Source organism: Heloderma suspectum, chromosome 5 (assembly GCF_057233095.1).
Source record: "Heloderma suspectum isolate Gila_16-S chromosome 5, 16-S_ref, whole genome shotgun sequence".
NCBI lineage: Eukaryota > Metazoa > Chordata > Lepidosauria > Squamata > Helodermatidae > Heloderma > Heloderma suspectum.
The window spans coordinates 200,570,545-200,576,544 of NC_139462.1; positions in this window are offsets into that span (position 1 = coordinate 200,570,545).

Sequence of the window (6,000 nt, forward strand, 5' to 3'; positions counted from 1 at the left end):
CACATGGCTCAGATCAGGGGACCTCAGAGTTCAAGTAACAAACAAACTGGATCCTACAAGCCAAAAATCTGCCCATTCCTGATCTTGTCCAACTCATGTTTTCCATCCACATACGTCTCACAGACCCATAGCAGGGGATTAAGGCAACAGTCCTACCCTACTGTTGCCTCCTAGCCACTGCTATTCACTGGTATCATGCCCCTGAAACTGGAGGTTCCATATCACTTTCACAGCTAATACTTATCATCCATGAATTTGCCGACTCCCCTCTTAAAAGCATCACCACATCTTGTGGCAGTGAATTCTATGAGTTAATTGCTTGTGGTGTAAAAAAAATCCTTTCTTTTGCCTGTCTTGAATCCTACTGCCAATCAATTTCACACAATGGGTTGTGGTATCCAGTGGTGTCATTCCACTAGCGCAAACCTTCTACCACTTCCGGCAGCCTTCCCCAAGCTGGTGCCTGTCAGGATTGATTCTGAGCGCAGGGAGATAGTTAGCAGCTCAGATTCAGAAGAGGAACAGCCAGAACCAGGGGATGCATTTTCCCAAGCCAGTTCAGATATGGGTAGGCGTGCTTCTCAGGTTACTAACTCCCTGAAGGCCCCCCCTTGCCCTCCCCTGTGAGAAGCCGGGAGGAGGAAGAGGAGAGTGGGGGCTGTGACCTAAGAGATGCTAGACTACGGCACAGAGCTAAGAAGGAAACGTCAGGGGCGGAGCTCAGATGGTTGACCCAGTTAGCAGTGCATGAGAGGCAATATCACTGGATACTGCATCACTGGAAAGGCGGGACATCCCTCCCTATGTTAGTCTAGCCAGCAAGCCTCACTTCAAACTGTAGGCAACATCAGTGTTCCCATTTGAATCCCCTGGAAGCATTCCTTTGTAGCCTGAGAGTCTTCAAGGATTTGCATCGGTAATGAACCTGTTGATAATGAATTAAAGGCCTGAGACTGAAGCCTCTCTATTTGTGCATGTGAGTGCATCAGGAAAGAAAAGAGGGGGACCAAGGGAAACGTGACAGTGTCCTCCAGATGTGTTGGACTGCAAGACAGCACATCTGCAAGGCACTGCGTTCAGGAAGGCTGGCTTATGGAAACCTTGCTTTCATCCTTGACCAAGTGTCCAATCAAATACTCCGATTCCTCTTTCACAAGGCATTGGCAATGTATTGCACTGGGCATTGTACAACCCGTTGCAACTCCATTGGGCTAAGTGTTGCTTGTGCCAGTTGTTCTGCACCTGCTAGCAGAACAATGGCAACTCTTCAAATTTTTCTGCTAGCATAATGTTGGATACAACCCCTATTATTATGGGAGAAGGAGAAAAACTCACCTCTCTTCACTTCTCTACCCCGTACGTAATGGGATGAAACTTGGTTCTGTCCTCCTCTTCGATTTTGCTAAGCTAAAAAGCCCCAAATGTTATTGCCTGAGCTCTTAGAAAAGGCTGTTTGCAGTTCCACAGATTCTTTTTTGAGACCAGAACTGCACTCAGTGTTCCAAATATAGCCGCACCAAAAACATTGGTGAGGATATATTCCAAAAATAGCCACACCAAAATGTCTATAAAAACATTATGAACCTGGCTGTTGCATTTTCATTCCTTTTGCTAAAAATCCCTAGCATGGAATTTACCTTTTTCACTGCCACCACACACGGGGTTGATGAGCTATCCACCATGACCCCAATATCCCTTTCCTGCTTAGTCAGTGCTACTTCAAACCCCATTGGAGTATATTTGTTTAAAGCATTTTTGCCTTGCTTTTTAGCCAAAAAGGCCTGTACAGAAGCTGATAAAGATCAATAGTGTGATAGTCTCGGGCTTCAGGCTTGCAATCTGAAAAACATGACACACAAGGAAAAAGAGATGGTGAAGGAGGAGGGAAAAGGCCAGCTCTGGCACCAGTTCTTAAAGCAACAACGGAATGGGAATGGGAACACTTCAGGTAGCCGAAACAAATGGCATGGCTGTGGCAAGGTAGCAGTTTGAGGGAGGACCAAAGGCAGCTGGTGAAGTTTTGTGTGTGTTTTTTTAGCCTAGTCTGCATCATTCTACACTCATATTTTACCTTAAGTGCCCATCCATCCAGTTTGGATGATCCCTTTGAAGTCCTTTGCAGTTCACATGGGGTTTTGCCATACTGAAGAATTTGGTGTCATCTGCAAACTTCACCACATCACTGCTCACACCTATTCCAATGCTTTGTTTGATTCCCACAGTAAGATTTTCATTTTAGAAATATTCCATGTGTCACTAATATAATATAATGGCTTCAGAGCTGGTGACGTTTTCTAAAGCAGTTCCTTGTCTGCTGACAACATTTGACTTATCTTCCATGATCTATGTAAGGGTTCAAGAGAGCTCAAGAAAAGCTCAAGATATGCTGAATTATGATAAGCATATAAGGAGCTACCTCTCTCTATGCAGCGGGCTTTACTGATGAACTGAGTAGAAAGCAAAAACAAGTCTACTATTGAGGAAAAAGGTATAATCCTTTTCATCTGGATACTGAATCCTCCAAGTATCTTTTTAACTGAAAACATTTAATCCCCTTTTAAAGTCATCTAACTAATGAGCTCATGCTTTTTACATTTGTGCCAGAGCTATCCATAATGTTATTCACTACAATATTCATATCACCTCCTAAAAGAAGGTGCCCTTCTGCAAAGTTAATAAGCACATCAACTAGATCATTGAAAAGGGGAAGGGGGGGTTGTTCTTGGTTAGAAGCAGAAATGTAATCCACAGTAAAATATTATCTCGAGATTTAATATTTGCAAGGCAATATCTCCCATTTTTCATCTATGCTGTATATCTTTTGTTTCCTTCAGTGGGTTGTTCAGATATATAGCAGTTCACTTAGATTTAAATTCTGTTTTCAAAAGGATGTTGCTTTAAGATGCTAAAGCTCATGTTGCTTTGTGTATGGGGCTGCAGAATCATTTATTTATTTATTTGTTCGTTCGTTCGTTCGTTTCATTTCTATACCGCCCAATAACTGAAGTACTCTGGGCGGTTCAAAAAAATTAAAACAAAAAAGTACAGAATAAAAACAGTATAAAATATAAATGCTTAAAACTATGGTATAAAAATACAACCACAATAAAATGTAGCAGCAATGCAGAAGTTTAAAATGCAGTACAGATTTAAAACATCAAAGTTAAAAGACTATAATGCTAAAATGCTGGGAAAATAAAAAAGGTCTTCACCTGGCGCCTGAAAGAGTACAACGTAGGTACCAGGCAAACCTCTCTAGGGAGCTAATTCCAGAGCCAGGATGACACTCGTCCCACTTCCTTTGGCAGGGGCTCCAGAAAAGGACCCCTGAAAATGATCTTAGGGTATGGTAGGGATGGCAGAGAAATCCGCCACGGACTCCAGTGAGGCCGGATTCTAAAGAATGGACTACCTCCCTGCCACCCTCCTGAAATCCCCCCGGATGGGACCTACCTGCCGCCGGCTGGTGGGGTCCATCCACTGTCACCATCCGCTGCTCCGCTGCAAATGGCATCCAGCATAGCGGATGCCATTTGCGTCCCTGCTTTAGCCGTGATAGGCTATGTAAATATTTACGTAGCCTATCATGGCAAAGAACAGGGACACAAATGGCATCCGCTACGCCATTTGCGTCCCTGTTCTTTGCAGTAATAGGCTACGTAAATCTTTTTGCGGCCAGAGCCAGCCAGCAGCTCTGCGGACTCACCACAGAGTGGAGCCAGCTGGAGCCGGTGAGGATTCTGGGGGGGGGAGGAACGGATCGCCTCCCCCCCCCCCCGTGGACTCCCGCGAACCAAAGGTAAGGGGGTTTCGTGCACCCCTAGGGTATGGGCAGGTACATATGGGAGGAAATAATCCTTCAGATAACCTGGCCCCAAGTCGTTTTGGGCTTTGAATGTTAATACCAGCATTTCGAATTGGGCCCAGACATCGACTGGTGGCCAGTGCAGCTGGAAAAGTACTGCTTTTTCTTCGTATAGTCACTAGGGATGGTGGAGAATTCCACCACGGATTTCAGTGAGGCTGAATGCACTGGCATTCAGCCCCCCAAAATCCGTGGTGGAATGGCCTGCCACCCCCCCGCCACCCCCGCGGAATCCCCTGGGATGCTTACCTGGGGCGGATGTTCCGGGCGGCGGCAGCTCCGGTGGCAGCTCTGGCGGCGGCGGTGGCAGCTGGTCTTTCGACCGGCTGCCGTGGCCACCATTGCCATCCTGGTCTTTGCCGTGATAGGCTACGTAAGTATTTATGTAGCCTATCATGGAAAGCCAAGCAAAACAACAACAACCCCGGCATACGCAAATGGCAGCGGCTACGGCGGCCGCCATTTGCATTCCCTATTTTTCGCCATTTTATCCTACGTAAATATTTACGTAGGCAATTACGGCGAAAAAAAGGGAACCGCAAATAGCATAATGGGTGCTATTTACGTTCTTTTTTTCTCGCCGTTTTATCCTACGTAAATATTTACGCAGGCTTTTACGGCGAAAAAAGAAACGCAAATAGCGCCCACTATACTAGTTGCAGTTCCCTTTTTTTCACTGTAATTGCCTACGTAAATATTTACGTAGGCTAAAACAGCAAAAAATAGGGAACACAAATGGTGGCCGCCATAGCCACCACCATTTGTGTACGCCGTTTTTGGGGGGCATGCCGTGATAGGCTACGTAAATACTTACGTAGCCTACCACGGGCTACCATAGGGATGCAAATGGCGTCCCCTACTCAGGACACCATTTGTATCCGCAGCAGCCCGGCAGTGGATGGATGCTCTGCTGCGGGTTGGCCCAGCCAGCGGCTCCGCAGCCTGGCCGTGGAGCGGAGCCAGCCAGGCAGGATTCTGCGGGGGAAGAATGGATCGCCTCCCCTCCCATCGAGGATACCGGGGGGAGGGACGGAGCCCCTCCCCCCCACCGCGAATCAATTCCGTGAAAAGGTAAGTGACTTTCGTACATCCCTAATAGTCACGGAATGTTGACTGACTGTTGGAGCAGGGGATGGAAAACAAGAGGGGAAGTGGAATAGAATGGAGTACCTGAAAGGGAGTATGGCTGGCTGGAAACCTGAACAGGAGCAATCCAGACTACAAGTCCCATTTGTAGCCTGTGATGTGTATTCAAAAGAATTGCATTAGGGGGTTCAGTTTGGCTTCAAAGTTTTAAGTTTATTTTACGTTTGCAAATATCATGCATCTTATTGAGCATCATATATCTGATCTGTTCACTTATTTAAATATCAACTTTAACACATTTTCAGTTAAAGTAGAAGGGAAATCTCCCTTGCCCAAACCCTAGTATATTTCCAAATTCGATGTAATGGCATCCTTAGCTTTTGTCTCAAGCCCATCTAGGTCAAGGAAGAAGTAATTCCTCAGTAAATTCCATCAACATGTACAGCCTGGTTGATATTAACACAGCATGTCCAGCAAAAGGAAGCTACAGAGAATGGCATAACATGAGTGTGGAACCTGTTGTTGTTCAGTCGTTAAGTCGTGTCCGACTCTTCGTGACCCCATGGACCATAGCACACCAGGCCTTCCTGTCCTCCACTCGCTCTCTCCCGGAGTGTGCTCAAGTTCATATTCATTGCATTGGTGATGCTATCTAGCCATCTCATCCTCTGCCGTCCCCTTCTCCTTTTGCCTTCAATCCTTCCCAGCATCAGGGTCTTTTCCAGTGACTTTTCTCTTCGCATTTGGTGGCCAAAATATTGGAGCTTCAGCTTCAGTATCTGTCCTTCCAATGAGCAGTCAGGGTTGATTGCCTTTAGGATTGACTGATTTGACCTCTTTGCAGTCCAGGGGACTCGTAATAGTTCGAAAGCATCAATTCTTCGGCGCTCAGCCTTCCTTATAGTCCAGCTCTCACAGCCAAACATTAATACTGGGAAAACCATAGCTTTGATTATGCGGACCTTTGTCGGCAAGGTGATGTCTCTGCTTCTTACTATGCTGTCTAGATTTGCCATAGCTTTCCTCCCAAGGAGCAAGCGTCTTTTAAT